General features: G+C 36.9%; 1 long non-coding RNA gene across 1 annotated transcript in view; it reads right to left on the reverse strand.

The window, feature by feature from the left end:
• LOC129392419 (uncharacterized) overlaps positions 1-21,378 on the reverse strand; it is a 652,843-nt gene that overhangs the window by 481,068 nt on the left and 150,397 nt on the right. The window contains exon 2 of the long non-coding RNA XR_008618245.1: positions 19,474-19,515. This is a non-coding gene — a long non-coding RNA (uncharacterized lncRNA). The remainder of the gene's footprint in view (positions 1-19,473; positions 19,516-21,378) is intronic.

Genomic DNA, 21,378 nt, shown 5'->3' on the forward strand with positions numbered 1-21,378 from the left:
CTGGACAATCTCTGGATAAAAAGCTATATGGTCATGGAGAATGCACACAGACAGCAAGATGATGTAACTCAGCCTACTGAAGATGGATACCCTTTAGCTAGAGGTCATTCTTTTAATTTCCAGGACAAATAACTATTTGTATATACCAGGACAAATTACTATTTCCTTCAGCAGTACCGCCATGATTTTTACACATTTACATATCACAACACTTCTCAGAAGATTTTAGCTGTTTCATTCTCCTGCACAAACTTTCTGAAGATTCTAAACTCAAGAGCAGAGTATCCCTTTTATTGCCCATAATCCTTACCACAGTCTATGTGGCCTTACATAGTCTGGCCCTTTGTCTACCTTTATAACCTCAATTTCTTTCCCATCTTTGTACTCCAGCATATGGGCCTTTTTTTTTTTCCATTTCTAAAATTCACTGTGTGCCATCACCTCCACAATGCCTTTGCATATGGTGTGGTGAGACAGGAGTAATGTATTGAGTCCAGGTCTGAATTACATACTCAGCAGGAGTTTATATCCTGGGCAAGACTATTCAATGTTAGGAGATGAAGTTATACAAGATGTGTGCGAAAAGTACTTCCTTTTGACAGATGCAGTACTCATTTTTTTTTTTAACTGTCATAAGACACAATCTAGACAAGTATACTGCCCAAACAAATTCCTGGACCACAAAGCAAAGTGGAAGAAAAAAGAAACGGAATATCCTGAAACTGCAAACTGTACCAGTTCTAGATGTGTTAGAAAAGTTGAACAGTTAAAAACTCAGCTGAGCCTTCTAGAAACCTGTTAAAAGAACAGCAGCAGGCAATTGAACATTAGCGACATCTCCATTGCTACCGAGAAAAGTATTACAGAAATAAAGAGGTTTCTTATGTTTCAAAAGGTGTAGATGTTTTATCAAGGCTTGGAAAAAAGGGAGGGACCACTCTGGGTAGTAGTTCCTGACAGAGGTATTGGGCCTCACCTGACCAACCTGGGAATACATGCTTCAGGACTATCAATAGTTTCAGATCAAGATGATTTTCCAGATGAAACACGTGTGAGGTTAAATAATGAACTCTCCCAAGAAAGCATGTTACATAGGCTTAAGTATTTCCATATCTAGAGTTAGTGGTAGCATGTGGCACACAGGACAAAACAGTATTCCTGCTCACAAGAAAGTGTGTGAGCTATGTCATAAGACAGAAACAAAATTCACTACAGCATCAGGGCTCCAGAGATCCAGGGCTCAAATAAGAAATGGAAATTAAAAGGTTTTGAATATATCATTTGGGAAAGAAAGTCACCTCAGTTTATACCTAATGAGTGAGTCTGCCATGTTTACAAGATTCTAAATTTAGCAAGATGGCCGGAAAGTTTCAAATGACACTCTCTGGGAAAGGATCGTATGTGCTGGTAGATTTCCTCCATGGTCAATGTAGTGCCATGATTAAGTTAATGACAGAAGTGATCTTGTAGGGGTTCACAGGTTTTGGAAACCAGAGAGCTGACTGACATCTTAGCAAGTCTGATTGAAGTAAGATTTTCGTGTAATACCTTCCTTCCACCACCAAATATCTGATTCACTGCTATAGGATATAGGTTTCATGTTTTCTAAATTTGGTAAATATAAAGCCTGTGCTATAATCATCTATTCACTCAATGTAGTTTTTAAAAACTGCGAATGCACACTAAAGGAATCCTTGAATGTTTCCATGAATGTTCATTCACATCAGCACTGTTCTTTGTATCAGGAACAATAAAAAAGGGACAATGATCCATTGGAAGTAATAAATTGTGGTATAAGCTATCAATGAACTCTGGCTACGTGCATTAATGTAGATGATTCAGAACCAATGGTAGCAAAAGAAAAAAGAATATTATGTCCAGCATGATTTGATGTGTTCAAAGTTCGAAAACATGCAAAACTAACTGCGAGGGATATACACTTAATAAAAACTACAGAGAAAATCAGGATGGTGGTTACCTGAGTGTGGAAGAGTATATATGAAGTGCTGAAAGAGCTAGAAGCAATTTTATTTAATGACAGCTGCTGAGGTCACCTGCACTACTCAGGAATCAGAGCAGTTAGCACTGACTAGCTGGCTAAGCAAACAAATTCATTTTGGACTTTAGATTAAGAATTTTGGCTTTTGATTTACTTGGAGTTTTACATCACAAGGTGATGCAATTAGGGAACTTTAGGCAATCGCTGGGAATTTAATAATGGAAGAATTATACTGTCTATATTTGAGGCTATCTATGTCAGAAACATTATATGATTGCATACTTTTATCATGTAATATTTTAATCTATAATTAAAAACATGGCTGGCAATAATTTGAGATGGGGGAAATTAGTAGTGTTAGGAAGCCCAACAAGTTGAGAGAACCCTAGATGGAGGACGTTGGGTAAAAATCTTCCTTCCTTTTCATGAGGGTATCCATTAGAGCAACCCACCTGGCCTTCTCCCAACCCCTCTCCATCCCAAAGGTTGTCAGAAGGTATTGAGCACACCTAACTCAGCCCCCTGTGTGCTGTAGCTTCTCTCAATGCTTGTTGGTCCTCACATCTCAGTCAATTTCTTTGGTTTCATGTGATAAGCTTAGAGGGGACAACTCGGTCCTACCAGGAATGCCTACACTTCTTCAGCGGTGCCAATACCTAAGTTGGAAAGTCTGCTTAAATCAGTGATGGGGTATTAAGTTATTTGCCTAAACTTTTAAAAATACATTTTCCCATCATCTTTAGAATAAAACTGGCTATTTGACCTCTATTTCTCTGCCTCCTGGGTCTTAATTCCGAATTGATTCTCAGCTCAGGAGGGGAAGAACAGAGTATTATTTATTGATCCCCTAAACCCTAACAGCAGTGAATATAATAAAAAACTGGATGGCATCATCAAATATTTATTATTATCAGATCAATCATTGTTTAACAGTCTTAATTCAAGACTCCATAACAAGACAATATTCTATATAAAATCCACAGAGTGTACACACCCCAGGGTCAGTGGAGGAAGTATGCCTTTTTAATAATAAATCAGTTTTGTGTGTTCTATTTTTTTTTTGAGGAAGGAAGGCCCCAGGAAGGGATTTATATTAAAAATCTGGCAGATCATTTGGAAACCTCATAGACAGAAGGTAGGAGTATAGTAATTAGGACAGCTCTCACTTAGGAATACTTCCTGCCTGTGTTCCCCTTCATCTGAAAGGAAGGAAGGAAGAAATGAAAAAAAAAAAAAAAGAAAAGAAAAAGAAGTTGAATTCACTTAAAGTTGGATTCAGCCAAACTCACTTCAAATTCTAACAATTGTATATTCCAAGTATCTATCACTGAAATGCTCATAAACAAAATAACGTTAATGGCACTCAGAAAAAAACTCTTTTTGCTCTTCTTCAATTTTAAAGCAAACCAAAATATGGCCGGAAATAAACAGATTAAACTTCTAGTCTACAGTACCAATGCAAAGGAAAACAGACTCCCTGGCTAACGAATTCACAAACCAAGATGCCTCTACCATAAATTCTCTTTGCTGAGAACTACTTATTCCTTTTTTTTGTCCCAGACTTACATCAAGATTTCTACTTGTTTCACAGTAACCAATTGGAGTGTTCTTTAAAGCAGAGTGAACATTATAGATTTCATTAAACTGTAAATGGCTAATGTCCCTTAACTTCCCACAGAGAATTGTATTTTTTTTTTAAATCTTTGTTTATTAATGTAAGTAATTCCCCCTTTAGCATAATATTAGGCATCTTGAAAAAGTGACATTTCCAACCACTGCCAGGATATCTTGTGGGGAAGTATCATTTTTATGAAACTATTGGGATAATAAAGTTTATTCATTGGAAGAACCCAGATAGTCCAGGAACTCAATGACCTAATGGAAAATTTCCTATTTACCCCAGTTCCCAAATTTAGATCCTCCCTCCCATCCTGAAGCCCATCTGCTTCCTCCAAAGGCCCAAGGTTCTGCCTTATTCATTTCTGTATGGGATACTAAATAGAGGTGCTCAAGGCAGAGACAGATTAATGGGCAGCCAGTCAGTTTCACAAACACCAATTGTTTAAAAGCATTAAAACATAATTGGTGAAAAGAACCGGAAATACGATGCTGGTTAATTTTGATCTTCTAATGCAACTCTTCATATTACTGTGGAATGTCCTTTGTCACTCTCCTGCAGCCATACTCAAATATAAAACTTCTCAGGGTTATTATGTATATAGAGCTCCTTCAAGATGACTTGAGATTCAGGCTTTTTTTAAATCCCTGCCCAGCCTTGGAGAACTGAAGGATCAGTTTTGACAAACACAGATTTAGCCCTGGTGCCACCAATGAAACCTCGATGTTGGTCAGTGTTGCTGAATCCTCTACATCACTAAAGTTACCAGAAAGTTTATGTTCAGTATTCTTAGTCCTGGGACACTGATACAGGCGGTTTTCTTTTTGAATGCCAAGATAATTAGCTACGTTATGAATGAAGTCATCAAATGTGGATGTGAATCCCAGGTCTGCCATTGACTAGCTTTATTACCTTAGGAAAATTAACTCAACATTGTAACCTTACTTAACTCATCTGTAAAATCGGAATACCACCCACCTCTAATGCATTGAATTAAATTGAAGTATTAACCCCCAGTACCTCAGAATGTAACTATATTTGGAAATAGGGTCTTTTATCGAAATAATCAAGCCAAAATGAAATTATACTGAATTAGGATGGGCCCCTAATCCAACATGACTCATGTCCTTATGAAAAGAACACCATGTAAAAAGACAGACACCCAGAAAGAACATCACGCAAGAATGAAGGTGGAGACTGGAAAGCACATCTGCAAGTCAAGGAGTGCCAAAATTGCCAAGAAAAATAAAAAACAAAACAAAAACTGAAGCTAAGAAAAAGGCATGAAATTAATTCTCCACCACAGCCCTCAGAAGGAACCAGCCCTACTGACACCTTGATTTCAGACTTCTAGCCTTCAGAACTGTAAGACAATAAATTTCTGTTGTTTAAGCCACTCAGTTGGTGGTACCTGGTTATGGTAGCCTTAGGAAACCGATATACTACCAAACGAAGTGATTATGAGATTTAAATGACTTGTAAAGCACCTGGCATAAGATAAGTCCTTGATAAATTATTATGAATAGTAACAGTGTTGGAATATTTTTGCAACATAACCATTAGAAGACTATGCAACAGCTATTCTTGATTTATTCTTCATTTCTATTTTTGGAAATTTAGATATTAAAATATTCTGGTAGGAAGGCATTAAGGAAGGCAGGAATTACAAAGGAGATAAATCTCATGCCAGTGTGTGCTAATTGTTTGAATCCCCTGTAAATGGTTTGCCAGGAGAGGAGGTTGGAACACTTAGCTAAATTGAAGTTTGGGGATTATCTGTGAATTTAAAGTACCCATACCATTTTGGCCCCTATTAGCAAAAGTAACTGCGAGAAAAATCTTGCCAGTTATGCTTTTCCATAAGGCTTAATGTGGACTTCAATATTTAAGTAATTCATTAGCAGGCTTAAATGGTGCCATGGAACAACATTAAAGGAGGTAAGACGCAGTCTGTGACCTTCATTTTAGAGACGAGCAAATCAGGGCCCACAGAGGTTATAATGAACTCAAGATTATATAGTTTACATTGGAAAAGCTGACACAACAATCTTTGTTTCCTAATTTTCTGTTGAAAATTGTGCCTTTCAGGATTCTCTGAGTATTATTTTCCACATTCTATGGAGCTTTTCTAATTGTCAGAACCCCAGCTCTGCGCGTGGAATCTTAAAACCATGATTGGGAGCATTCAGATCCAGAGAGAAGAAAGTGACATTGCAACATTTTCAGTAAAGAAGCCTCAAAATTGCATTAGGTGAAGGGAGCAGTAGTGAGGACAGAGGACAATGATTTTTACGCTAAAATTACAAGCTGTATAACACATTTAAAGAAATCTTTTTTACATTGTTTAGAAAACCCATTAAATATGGCTTTATAGGACCTTTCTAGGACAAGTCACTAAAGCTCTAAATGGTATTTGGAAATATGGCTACCTAAGATTGCAATCATTTGCATTAGATTACAAAACATGTAGGACACTTTGGTCATCAAGATCACTGGGATGGCTGAACTTTGCCCCACCACATAATTTTGCAAATACAGAGTGTACTTATAACCTGCTTAACAACTAACCCCACTTAAATTAAAGCAAGCTGCCCTCTTTCACCTCTGGCATACTAAGCTTTTAAGTAGACCTTGTCTGAAGAAATATCAGACTTTTAATAATAAACTTTGTTTCATTGTTTGCTTTTTTCTCTTTGGTTTATTATTTTATATTTCCAGACTTTATAGGACATTTCCATTTTGCCTTCCCCAAGGATATCAGTACTGTAATTAAGGGGCCCAGTTCAGAATCTATTCCAGAAACAATCATCCAGTTTTACTTTGTGGCTTCATAGCACAGAATGAGAACTTTTCAAAAGACACTCAACACAAATGCAGGGACCCCTCTGGACAACATATTAATTTGTATTATGAAGTGAATTATGGCTGTACCCACCAGAGCTGGTATAGTTAAGTATCTGTCAGTGTTTCTACTATGTTCTGTGGGCTTCTTACTTGGCTGCAAAAATGCCCTTCGGGCTGAAGCATACAAGGCCAGCCTAGCAAATGAGCGTTTCCTTTGTTTAGTTTTACCATTTAAAAACACTAGCTCTCTTTTGTGTTTGCTTGTATACATTTTATAATGAGAGGTTTGATTTTCTAAATCAGCAAGGCTGCCAGAATGATGATGGTTTAATGCGTCTCACTAAAGGTCTCATTTCTGGGTGTGATCCACATTGTTCTCCGTGGAGGATGCCAAGGCTCCAAAACTGAGGATTCCAGTGTGGTGAAAATGAACTCCACAAATTACAGGTGTATTTATCAGGCCTCTAAATTTTAAATCCAGGCATCTCTATTTATATCTTGGATGGGCTAGGACTTATGTTTAGGGTTTTCCTCTATCCTCACCTTTCCATGCTTCCTATCCTTACCTTGAATCTTTGTAAATTCTTACCCCCCTTCCTTCAAAACCCAGCTCAAATTTTCTAATTTCTGAGAAGACTTCCCCAACTCCCTCAGACAGACTCAGGGATTCTTCCTATAAGCCCCTTTGCACATAACACCTAGCTCTAATATAGCTGTTATTAATAAAGCTGTTATCACATGATACTATTTCTATCTTTCTGTTTCCTTATCAGACTGCACAAACTGAGAATAAGGATTATGTCCTATTTATTTGCAGAGCACCAGACATATTAAATATGCTCAGTAAATGTTACATTACTGAATGAATGAATGGAGTAAGTTTTCTATGAAATAGAAATAGTGAAAAGGAAAATTGAAGGATAAAGTTATTTTTGAAAAGTAAGAACTGTCTTTAATATGATTTCCCATTTCCAGTCTTTGACTTTCCAAAGGGTACAAATTCTCACACTCCCCACGATAAAGAATCTCCCAGAAAACTGAATTATTTGTAAATTCTTGTAGGAAGAAATATATGCAACAGGATTTGTTAAGAAAATTACTGAACAAGGAACTAGCAGACGAAGTGTCTGTTCTGACTTAGTCACTGACTCTGTGACTCTTCAAGTTACTTAATAGCTCAGTGATTCAATCTATCTGCCAATGGTGATAAATAGCAGTTCTTGTCTGCTTCTCAGGGATGTTTGGGGAAAAACATGTTAGTACATCTGAGACAGTTTAAAGAAGAAAACCTCAACTACATATATTACATAAATTAAATATCATTACATTGCTATTGCATACTATGTACTAAATACTAATTTACTGTAAACAAGACTGTCTGGTGAAATCACATTAACCTAATCACAAAATATAACTGGAAGATTTTATTTTTCCACATGTCATGAGCTGTTGGACTGTATCCATTCTATAAAGAAGTAGAATGTAAAGTAGATTGTTCGATTGTTTCTGCATTGGGGGATGGTCCATGTGATTTCGATGATGCATAAACTGTCATGTTCTACCTGAATCACCAAACACATTTTCAAGGAGAGGAGCTAAATAGAATTACAGATAACTTTCATAAGTAAAATGATTCTAAGACATTTTTGTTTTGCATTTTAAATCACAGGTTTGCAAACAGATTAAACATTGAGGGCTATAAACCTTCCAGTGTTTCTCAAAGTTTAATCCATGAATCATACGCCTTAGTATCTAGAAATGGCCAAACCTCATTCTATACGTAAAAAATAATAAAGTTTGGGGTGGAATCGAAGAATCTGCATGTTAAACAAGGTCCCCAGATGATTTCTATGAAGATACGCAGGCTTGAGAACAACTACAAGAGATTACACTCTGGTCCAGGAGGCAAATGAAGAAAAGTACAGACTGTAGAAGATCAGGAACAGGAAGCTAAACTTTACTGTGTAGCAAAAAGCGATAAACTTTTCCCCTTTAAAAATCACTGAGTATGTTATCTTTTGTGGAATCTGTAAACAAATTAGAAATTAACAGTATAATCCTGTTTTAGGGGGAAAAATGGGGGGAAAACTTGGATAGACTAAACTAAAAAGGGGAAGGAAGAATTGACAGCTCCAGTTTGCTGTATGTTATCAGGGTCCACGGGTACCTTGTACTTATGGGGAAAAAGGACGACTCCACAGATTCTTTCAATCTTTCTTCTGTAGGGTCCTGAAAGCAAGCCAACCTGCTTCAGTTTCTGAAACATTTTGATACATTTTTTGAAGAGTTTGCTCTCCCAGCAACTACCAAGACAAATTGGGTACAAATATCAGAACAAAATAAGGTTGTAATGTGACTATTATCAAGTAGATACAAATTTATTATTTTGTTTCTGTTTGTAAGATAGCACTTAGTCATGTAGAAAATTTCAACAATTACAGAAAAGAATACAGAAGCAAATGAAAAACACCTGAAGTTCTGATACAGTGTGCGGCAATTACTGCTCTCGTTTTGGTAAAAATTCTTCTGGAGCTATGTGGTGACTGTAGAATATGATTCCATTATATACAACTATAACTATAATTAAATTTACATCTATTTGCATATATAAATATAAATATACACATATGTAATTTTATATTATATTTTTACACATTGTTTTTTCATGCCATTGACACTTCAAAAAATCTCATCATCATGAATACTTATGGTAGTAACTGGAAAATAATTAGGCCTAGGTTAGAGCTGCTGTTAGCTGTTTCATCTCCTTCATTCATTTCTTGAAGAAAAGGATTCCCTCTCAAAAATCCCTCTATATTCCTCTTATTTTCAGATCAGGGGTTCCTGGGAAATGCCCTCTTTCCCTCAGCAGCTCTCTACCCTAACTTCTACCTCTAAACCATTATATGTAAAGAGAGGTAGCATGGGTGCTAATTGTCAGTTTTCTGGAGCACCAGGTTATCAGTGAGATCTAAGTAATCCAAGGTATACAGCATCTCTCGGTCTTTTCCTGTTCTGCTGACTTGAATCAGCATTTCTTTGAGAGTGCTTTTTTACCACTTGTTCCCTTGGATGTTGAATAGAATCAAATAAGTTTAACATTTTATTTAAAATGTATTTAATACATACAGTGCTCTACGTGCAGTGTAAGGGTTATTTTACTGACTACTTAGAACCACCATATAAGGTGAAAGCCGTTCCTGTGTTTATAGGAATAAAGAGGAAAACTGATTGTCAAGGAGGGTAAGTTAAAAAGTTCATACAATTTGTCATCATGGAGCAGGTGGGAGAAGGAGGAATGGGGAACAACTACTCAGAGGGTACCGAGTTCCTTTTGGGGTGATAAAAATGTTTTGGAACTAGACAGATGTTGTGAATAGATTGCTCATGTACTAAATGCCACTGAATTGTTCATGTTAAATGCTTAATTTTATATTATGTGAATTTTACCTCAATTATAAAAACAAATAGTAGAGCAGGGGATCAAACCCAGTCTGACTCCAGAGACACACTCTTAAGCATTACGAAATACTGCCTCCTGTGTGGCTATATTGGCCCCAAGCTTTTATAGCACAAAATTATTAACTTCTCACTGCAGAAATTTTCAATGTCTTCATCATGCTGATAAACATGCTAAACCTCCCATAGGGTGATGTGGTATACAGGAGCATGGTAAACAGTGTTTCTCAAATTCCTTTTTCCATGGAATCCATCTTATCTGGGGCATTTCTATAAGAATGTGTTTCATAAAACACCATTACTGAATCACTGTTTTCTTCAAAGCTCTGGAAAAAATGTTTATTACAGAATTATTTTCACTTGGATAGTCTAGTTAGTGTATCAGCAAACTTCAGGAATTCAGACAATATAATAAAGACAGGGCAGTTTACTGGAATTCCCTTTATGATCATTTCCTTAGCACTTATTCATAATAGAAAGAGTAAAAGAGCAAAGAAAACCAAGCGATTACAACTTTATATTCTATTTGAAAACATGTAATATTTACTTTTTAGTTAAGTTTCATGCAAAGGGTAGCTCTGCTATGTGCACATAAAACTATTTAAATTTTATGATTAAACAAAATATGTAGGGAAGTATAAATTTGATATCCTTTGATTTTTAACACAGCAGCTTCTAGGCTAAATAAGTCTTTCACAAGCAACTGAAAACACAAACTTTATGCCTTGAAAAAAGATATTTTTATGTAGATTTTGTGGGGTTTTGTCAGTTATTATTCTCAGTAAGGAAGACAATTTCAGCAAAAGTTAAAGGAGTTGGAAATTAAGAGCAATGACGTATTATAAAATAATTATTTACTCTTTAATCATAACCAACTTATATCCCAATCCCATTCCCTTTTTCAATATTAACCATTATCATTTCATAGAAAGAATATGGGATGTAGAATCAGTCAAAACTGAATTCGCCTGCCAAACTTTATAACTCAATTTCCCCAACTAAACATGGATAGTCCTACCTTGTAGAATTTTTATAAAAACTACATAGGATATAGATGGTAATCTATCCTTCCAAAAACATGTATATACACTCCACCATCCCACTCATCCTAACCGAGAATTCTGACTTCTCCATTTTCCACAAAACCATCATCATTACTTTGGTTTCACTTCCCTCCTAACACAGTCTGCAGTCCATATGAAGCCATTTCCTGGATGCTTTTAATAGCACTCTTCCTCTGGTGAACATCTGGCACTGCTGGGGAAAAGTCACCAAATAATCCTGACTGGGTGCATTACAAACACAACCTAATATCCTCAGGCTGTATTTGAACTACTCCACTCTCATAACTCAAGAGTAAAAATGGTATATATCTGTATCTATCTACCTATCTCTCTCTCTCTCTCTCTCTCTCTCTCTCCCCCCATATATATATATGTGTGTGTATGTATCTCAATATATCATACTCTCCCATATCAGACTTAGTTTCTCCTATTGAAAGAAGACAACATCATTTATTTTATTATAAGAAAACAGATAGGCTCTTTTACTTCCACAGAATTAACTTCTGTGTTAATGTTTCCTTTTAGTTGAAGGAAATTCTTATCTGAGAGCAACAGGGAACCAGGTATGTTCTCACAGGTGGTCTGTAATGTGACCACCTATGTATGATGAAGGCTGATGAGGGGTGAGGAGAGGTAGAAGGAGACCAAATCTCAGCCAGGTCTGACACACTAGGCAACTATATCGGAGTGCTCTCAAGAGGTACCTTGGAGAACCACCATAAGCATTATTTGGGAGCATGTGAGCTCCAGGTTTATAGAAAGCACTGAATGCCAGAAATACAGCAGCAGTGACAACGAAAAGAGGGTGGATAGCCAGTTGCCAAGGGTAGTCACACATGGAAATATTCAATTCTCCCTCTCTCCTCTGCCCCAACCCAAACAAATAACAACAGGGAAGGAGGAAGGGATTTGAGAAAGCAGGGTGCTCTGGCGCCCTTTCACTATTCCTTCATTGCCACTCACCCCCACCATTACCCACAGCCCCTAAAACATACAGAAACAATAGGACATCAAGTCTAGCCTGTGCCCAGGAAAGGGGAAGATCTCTGAATCAAATATTAGGTTGAAACTTTCAGATAATCAAAACAATTGCATAACAACAAAAATAAGACATGTTAACAACAAAAAGGGACTGAAATGCTAAGGGGTCTCCAACTGTGATTAAGGTAGCAATGACATCATCCAGCAGGAAAGTGGGTTTGCCAGAGGACAGCAGGTAGTGTTTAATGAAAAAAATATAGATAGAAAGATAGATATATCTTCTGTATTTCAGACTCTTCTACCAAAACAATTTTGTTAATCTCAACAGTAACATACTTGTCAAAAATAATCCTTCTCGGCGCTTCCCTGGTGGCGCAGTGGTTGAGCGTCCGCCTGCCGATGCAGGGGACGCGGGTTCGTGCCCCGGTCCGGGAAGATCCCACATGTCGCGGAGCAGCTGGGCCCGTGAGCCATGGCTGCTGAGCCTGCGCGTCCAGAGCCTGTGCTTCGCAACGGGAGAGGCCACAGCAGTGAGAGGCCCGCGTACCGCAAAAAAAAACCCCAAAAATAAAAAATAATCCTTCTCCTGTTTTTTTTTAAAAATTGAAGTATAGTTGATTTACAATGTTCTATTAGTTTCAAGTGTACAGCACAGTGATTCAGTTATACATACATATATATGTGTGTGTCCGTGTGGGTGTATATATATATATTTTTTCAGATTCCTTTCCATTGTAGTTTATTAGAAGATATTGAGTAATACTTCCTTTGCTATACAGTAGATCCTTATTGTTCTTCTCCCAATTTTTATCTGTGACCAAGCAGGCCTGTTGATTCTTAGTCATTCTATTCCTAACCAGTTCCACTGAGACCCACTAGTAATAGACACATAGTCCATGCAAGTATTTGGCTAATTTGGTATCGGTATTGGCTACTCTGGTTATTAAAATACCAAAGTACTTATATAGAGTTGGTAAATAGGCACTGATTCAAGCCCCCTTTCTCCCACTGTCTTTTCAGACTTGGCCTCCCCTCCAGGAGTCCCCAAAACCCAGCAACTATAGGGTTAGTGTTAGTACAGCAGGGGAGCCTCTTGGTCCCTGTTCTCTTGAGTGGACTTCTGTTTGGTTGGCACCAGTACCATATTTTAAATTTTGCAGAAAGATCAGAAAATCAGGTAGATATCTTTGAACCATCAATTTCTCTCTCAAATGAACTGTTACCCTGCCAATGGATACCTCTATAGACAAACATGCTCTAGTCTTTCTACACTTTAAGATATTGCTTTCTTTTCTTCTCCTCCCACCTGATGTTGTATATTTGTTCATGTTAACGTGCCTATATTTACTGCTTTAATGAACTACCATGGCTGTATCAACAGCCTTCCCAGATAATGGATTTGCCCTCTGAACTGAAATTTCTTACAGTGTCTTGAGAAAGATCTCCTTACAAAATATCTATCCTACTTCTATGGGTAACATGAGTTCCAGATTATAGCCCTACCAAGCCTTTTCTGTATCCCTGTCTTTGCCACACACCAAACATAAATTTCATTTTTCCACTGAAGAAAATTCATAGATCTTATTGAAATCACTCAAATACTAGTAGTATTGAAGGTCTATGGTAAATGAGAAAACAGTGTTTTATATAAAATTTCAAGTCCAGGGAATGGAAGTGCCTTTCTTTATTAACATACAGTGAAATTTTTGAGCGTAAGGGACAGTATGTGCTTCAGGAAAACACAACAGCTTGAAGTTGTTGTCCTCCAAGATCTACTCCCATATCTTTGAATATCACAGCCTTATAATATATTTCTATTCTTGACATTTTGCCAGGGCTTCCGACTTATACATAAAACTACTTTTTGACTGTTTCCCTATCTGGACTTCTAAATAATACCTCTTCATCTTCTCCACCATCTCCTCTCAGATATCATACACATATTACTCAACACACTAACCATAAGAACTCTTAAACCTCAACTGTTTAAAAGCAGCACTCCATTTATGAGCCAGGAAAACCATTTCAACAGGTATTTCATTGAAAGGATATATAGATGCCACATAAGCACATGAAAAGATGTTCAAACACATTAGCAATTAGAGAAATGAAAATTAATACTACCATGAGATATTGCTGCACACCTATGACTAAAATAAAAACACTGACAACACCAAATGTTGGCAGGGATGCAGAGAGGAAAGGCAGGTGTCAATCTGAATCCTCTTCTCTTGGCTTGTAGGCAGCCACCATCTTACTCTGTGCTCACATGACTTCTTTGTGTGCATACAAAGGGTGGGGGAGGGGTGGGATTTCTTCTTCTAAGACCACCAATACTATTGGGTCAAGACCCCACCCTCAGGTCATAGAACCTTAATTACCTCCTAAAAGCCCTATCTCTAAATATAGTCACATTGGGGGTGAGATCTTCAACATATGAATTTGGAGAGGACACAAGTGAGTCTGTAGCAATTAGTTTCCTCTGCTGTATAACAAATTACCACAAATTTAGTAGCTCAAAACATGCATTTATTATCTCGCAGTTTCTGTGCATAGGTCCAGGCATGACTTGGACCTATGCACAGAGTTAGCTTAGCAAAGATCCTATAGACTAAGGGCTCAGTTTCATAAGACTGTCCTCCTCCCCACATACACTTGAGATGCCAATCTCAAGTCCAAGGTGTTACCCGTGCTTCCAACCAACTGGCTATAAATCAGAGGTTCCCATGACCCTAATCGTCGGGTTTGATTAACTTGCTAGAGTGGCACACAGAACTCAGGAAAGCAGTTTACTTACTAGATTACTGGTTTATTACAAGTATATTAAAGGGAATGAACAGCAAGATGAAGAGATATATAGTGAGGTCTGAAAGAGTCCTGAGGGCAGGAGCCTCTGTCCCCATGGCATTGGGGTGTGTCACCGTCCCAGCATGTGGATGTATTCACCAGCCCATAAGCTCTCCAAACCCTTCATTTGGGGGATTTTTTGGAGCCTTCATCATATAGGTATGATCAATCATAACTCAATCTCTAGCCTCTCTCCCCCTTCTTGAAAAATGGGAGGAGAGACTGAAAGTTCTAAGCTTCTAATCGAGGCTTGGTCTTTTTGGTGACCAGCCCCCATCAGGAAGCCATCTCGGAGACCACCAAGAGTCACTTCACTAGGAAAAAAAACACTCCTGGGGCTTCCCTGGTGGCTCAGTGGTTGAGAGTCCGCCTGCCGATGCAGGGTACACGGGTTCGTGCCCCGGTCTGGGAGGATCCCACATACCGCGGAGCGGCTGGGCCCGTGAGCCATGGCCACTGAACCTGCGCGTCCGGAGCCTGTGCTCCGCAACTGGAGAGGCCACAACAGTGAGAGGCCCACGTACTGCAGAAAAAACAAACAAACAAAAACCACTCCTGTCTCCCAGGAAATTCCAAAGGATTTTAGGAGCTCTGCATCAGGAACTGGGGTCAAAGACCAAATATTAGAACAAAAGATACTCCTAGTGCTCTTAGAAAATTACAGCAGTTTTAGGAGTTCTGAGTCAGGAACTGGGGGCAGATATATATTTTATATAACACACGTATATTCAGGTTGTTGGCAGAATTTATCTTATGACTGTAGGAACTGCATCCTTGACTTCTTGCTGGCTGCCAGCCAGAGGCCACTGTCAGCTCTAGAGGCTTTCAGTTTCTTGCCATGTTGCCCTCTCCTTAGACCCTCTCCCACCACGGCAGCTTACTTCAAGGCCAGCAGGAGAGCAAGAGCCAGTCTTCTAACAAAATGTATTCTTATATAATGTAATGTACACGTGGGACTGTCATCTCATAACCGTTGTCATATAACATAATTACAGGAGTGGTATCCTGTCCCCTTCTCCATATTTCAGTGGTTAGAAGCAAGTCAGAGGTTCTGTCCACACTCAGTGGGAGGGAATTACACAAAGGCAGGACTCATGGGAGTCACATAGAATGTGTTCAACATGTTCATTATATAAAATGTAAAACATAAAATTTCAGGAAAAATAAAAGTCACACATATACCTACCACACAGAAATAATCACCATTAATCATGCTGGATGTGTTTCTTTCCAGTCTTTTTCTGTGTGCTTTCCTTGAACCCTATCCCCTAACAAAAGCACATCATATATATAATCATTTGAGTATCTCTGTGTTTCTGTGTTTTATATAAATATGTGTATAAAAGCACATGTATAAAAGAGGCATGGTATTATAATACTGTTTCAGAGTTTGGCCTGACTTTTAAGAACACAGCCTCCTTAAATAATCTTCAAAATAATGTATTTTAGAAGCTGTAAAATGTCTTAAATATTAATATTTATTTGACAGTTTCCCTATGATTTAATAGTTAATTTGGTTCCTATTATCATGTTATAAATAACACTATGATAAACATCTTACTCCTATAAAAATAACCTTCAAATATATCTTAAATCTATACTTTCAAGAACAAAGTGGGAGGATTTCACTTCCCAATTCCAAGTCTATACCTTTATTACCACCATCTCTCTTTCAGTTCAGACAACAGATTCCTAACTGATTTTCCTGCCTTTCTTCTTGACATCATCCCAATCCTTATGCCTCTACATTCAACTGATAATCAACCAATTCATCATCACCTTTCAAAATACCCGAGTGTCAAACCCTCCAGGGAGCCAGACTGATTGGAATGATTTTTCCATAGGGCCCCCCCATTGGCACCTCACGCCTATATTGTTACACACATCATTCTAAAATGACATGTTTCCAAGTCTCCTTCCTTCTAAGATTATAATTCCCCTGAAGGCAGAGAATTTCTATCTCTTTCTTCTTTGCACCCTTAGCACCTAACACAGTATATGACACATAGTAATTTCTTAATAAGGGAGCTGAAGTGAACTATTAAACTAAGATAGTTTGAGTGTGCTATGGAAATGCAATTTTTCTAAGCCCCCATCTACATTTTACAATGTGGTTTTTCATCCTTGAGCACACTAACAAGGCCTAAAATTAAATCAAAGGCATGCATCCTGCTCTTGTACAACATAAAGACCCTTTGTATCAAATGTAATCTTTTTTTTTTTTTTTCTTGTACAACATAAAGACCCTTTGTATCAAATGTAATTTTTTTTTTTTTTTTTTGGCCCCACTGCATGGCTTATGGGATCTTAGTTCCCTAACCAGGGGTGGAACCCAGGATCCAGTATTGAAAGCACTGAGTCCAAACGCTAGACTGCCACGGAGTTCCCTCAAATGCAACCTTTAAAAAAAAGAACTGATATAAAAAATGATCAAGAAGTTCACAACACTTCCTTCACCAAAAAGAATGCACAAAGATAAAGACAAATATTATACTGTAAATGCTTACATAATCTCAAGCTTACAAATGTAGAATCATTTCTCTTCTATTCACAGAATGATCGAGATGGTTATTTACAAATTTAACACAAAACTGAACTCATTACAGAAATGGGAAGGAGTAAAGGACATTTATTAAATGTCTATTATGTAGCATGTATAAGAGGTGCTTTAGGACAGTTAACTCATTTTAATAGCCACACAACCCCTGTGATAATTATTACTAAATTCATTTTATATCTGAAGTAACCTTCTAAGAATTCCACAGCTAGTAAATGACAAAGTGGCATTTCAAACTCAGGAAGGTCCAATTTCAAAGCCACGATCCTCCCACTTCCTCACACTATGAGAACACCTAGGAAATGCCCAGTTTTCAGTTCATTACTAGAAATGTTGCTCCCTGGAATATCAGGGGGAAGAGTAGAAATGACTAACAGCAAGTTCGAGGTTGAGGCTGTACATCTATGAGAAACCGAGATTATTTGCATTGTGCTATGTTTGATTTAGTTCCCTGCCAAATGTCATGCCAAAGCCTTGACACAACAGAGATTTGTGCCTGGAGACATTCATTCCCTGTCTGGCAGAGTACATCAGCTGGCATATTTTCCCTGGATATTCTAAAGTCATACCCATCTCTGAATAGGGACTGAAAATGACTAAGAGTAAAAACATATGAAAAAGAGTGAAAAAAAATTAAGTGTATTTCAATATTAAAATCTCAGAAAATTATCCATATATGTAGATGAATAGCTTATTCTTTCATATAAGTGTAATGTGGAACACATACCATATATTTAGAGCCAAATTTAAAATATAAATGTGTATATAAGTGTATTTCCCCAAAAACTATGCATACAGACATCAACTATTATTCATGTTAGCGTATATAGCCACATTTTTCTTATAACCACAAACCAACTTCCAACTTTTCTTTCAATATAAAATTACTTTATCATGCAGAAAAATAAAAAAGAACTGCCTTGCCAGTTTCTGTGTGGGGTTGGAAGGACCCCCAGGTAGAGTAAATGATCTAGAGAAGCTTTAGAGAAATTATAATCAGACATTTGTGAATCCATTTGATACTTAAATACCTCTAAATAAACAACATCAAACCTTCTATCAATACTTTATCACTTAAATTCCTCACGTGTTAATTCAAGCAAGTCTTCTCATGTTTTCTCCATAGTGAAGGACTGGTTTTAGTAGCTCCTATTTGTGAGTTTCATTTTCACTTTCATCTGTCTTCACCTTTGTCCACTACAGACCTTGCCAATCTTAGTTCCTTTGGTCTTAACTCAGAGCTCCCACCAAGTACTTTTTATTCATTACATATACTTTCTTTTCAGCTCCCTCTTAGGATTCAAGGCTATTACAGTTCTTGATCTTTATAATGTTCTTTGTTCCATTTTTTTTTAATTGGAGTATAGTTGCTTTACAATGTTGTTAGTTTCTGCTGTACAATGAAGTGAATCAGCTATATGTATACATACATCCCCTCCCTCCCACCCATCTAGGTCAACACAGAGCGCCAAGCTGAGCTCCCTGTGCTACAGAGCAGGTTCCCACTGGCTATCAGTTTTACCCATGGTAGGAAATCAGAGGCATCCTGTATCAGCCTTATACTGGCCGCCTTATCTTTCATGTAGCACATTTATATACTTACTTAGCTGTGCATGTGTGTTTATTTTCCTGTTTGCTTCCTATTTTCACACTGGTTTGTAATTTTAAACTAATTTCACCATTTGATTCACCAAAACCTAGACACTCTTAGGTAGTTCTTGACTGGTAATTTAACTGACCTATATCCTATTTCAGTAATTTACTCATCAGCGTCATTAAAGACTATGTTAAATACCTTCCATCAACCTTAGAATAGTTCCACTGTTTTACTTGCAAGAGCATTAGCGACAACAGTCCTTTGAATATAGGTTGTGTGGATTAAGGCATTCTGTGTCCAGGCAATGCTATGTATTTAATAATCAGATATTTTATTCTGATACTTTATCACTAGAATCATATTTTGCCAGATGAAAGAGTATATATCATATACATAAACATGTATTGTAATTCCATATATCTAAGCCTGAGACAATAATGTAATTATTATAACATTTTTATACTTTACTTATGAAGAAAATTTGAAAAATATTTTAAATGTGCATACCTTTGTCCAAGGCACATCCTGCTGTGGTCTCAGGACAGGAACCTATTGTAAAAATATATATATTTTTTAATTAATATACTTAGTATTACAAACAGATTGAGAAATACCAATACATAAAACAAGACATGGTTTAAACCTCAACCATTGCTCAAAATGGGTATCTGCCCATTAACTCAAAAAGATGGTCTATCTTCTGTCTTTTTTAGATGAAGTTCATTAAGAAAAAAAGGACGAGAGATAAATACTCTGATATATCTCTCAATCTGAATCTCCAAAGGATCTCTATTCCTTTATGTCTTAAAACAATTTTTTTTCCCAGAAAGAAATATAGAAGCAAATTTAGCTCCTGATACATAAAAGTCAATTTTAGGCAAAAATTCAGACACCACTTTTCAAAAATCCTAAATGAATTACTATGTTTAAAACAGGAAGATGAAGAGGCAAGTTAAACAGGTTTTATAATAATAAAAGCCTTAGAATATTTGTTGATCAAAAAGTGGCATCAGCGCGCCAATTAAAGTTAACAGAGAATCATTTTCACAGTAATAATGTTTCAAACTTTCAGGTAGTGAGACTAAAATATGTGCAGATAATAGATGTAAATATGTTCAAATGAACTTGAGTACTTTAGAAATCAAAAGAGGAAACAGAATCACATATTGCTGTGCTAAAGCCCAATATTTCCATCATTTCTATTTTATTATTCTATTAGATGCAGTGACACATTTCCAAATATGTCCAGAGACCCACCCACATAAAAGGACAGATCTAAATCTAAGAACCCTCATTGCAAATGTGATAATACTAATTACAAGGACTTCAATTAAATGCAGAATGAAAGAACCACTTACTTCATTCATGGTTTTTGACATTCTATCTGCCTGAAATCTCCAGATGGGGGGAAAAAAATCAGAGAAACAAACTTCCTTTGTGATCTCTACCAGTATGTTGGGATAATAATTTAACCATGAATAATAAATAGCACCTATAAAATAGAAATAAGTATAATGTTTTCTTCCATATGTAAAGATCACTAACCTAAATGAATTTAGTTCTAGAAGGCACCAGAGTGGTAATCCAGTAAACTGGATTTGAACTCTGAATTACAAAGTTCTCATTTTTATATGGTAATGCCTCAGGAACTTCTGGGCAATGGGAAGAAACGAAGACTCCACGTTGCCTATAACATTCCTTCAGCCATTATTCAAGCCAAGTAAGTAGCTGTGTACAAGTGCATACACAAACACATACACATTTGTACACACTTTTCCTCTCTCACTTGAAAGGTCTACATAAGGTAATGTTTAGTGACAGGATTTTGTTGCTTAAAAAAATACACACACACACACACACACACAGATGCACACACACACACAAATTTAGGCTATCTTTTAAATTTTATGGCCCAAACTAGAATTTCACACTTTCGGGAGCCTAACTTTGGTCCTTGGATTACTAACCAGTTTGGATTTAGACAATGTACATAACCTTATCTTAGCCTCAGTTTATCACTTATAATGAAGTTGCAAAGATTAAATTAGTTAATACAAATAAATTGCTTAGAACCCTTCCTAGGGCATAGGAAGTGGCCAATAAACATTAGCTATTAAAAACTATAAAATGTTTGAAAAGTAAAAACAGTTCAAATATATTAAATTATTTAAATATCTAAAAAATATTTTAACTCATGCTTTCTAGTCTATTCATCTCTCAGTATGAAAAAAGTTTGTATTGGGTTGGCCAAAAAGTTCGTTTAGGTTTTTGGTACCATGCTATGGAAAAACCCAAATGGACATTTTGGCCAGCCCAATATTTCTTCTATTTTAATACAATTATATTTATATTCACACAATTATAATTAAGTGCAAAATAATTGAGAAACACATTAAAAAAATGAAACTTTAT

The sequence above is a fragment of the Physeter macrocephalus genome, chromosome 9 (genome assembly GCF_002837175.3).
Source record: "Physeter macrocephalus isolate SW-GA chromosome 9, ASM283717v5, whole genome shotgun sequence".
Lineage (NCBI taxonomy): Eukaryota > Metazoa > Chordata > Mammalia > Artiodactyla > Physeteridae > Physeter > Physeter macrocephalus.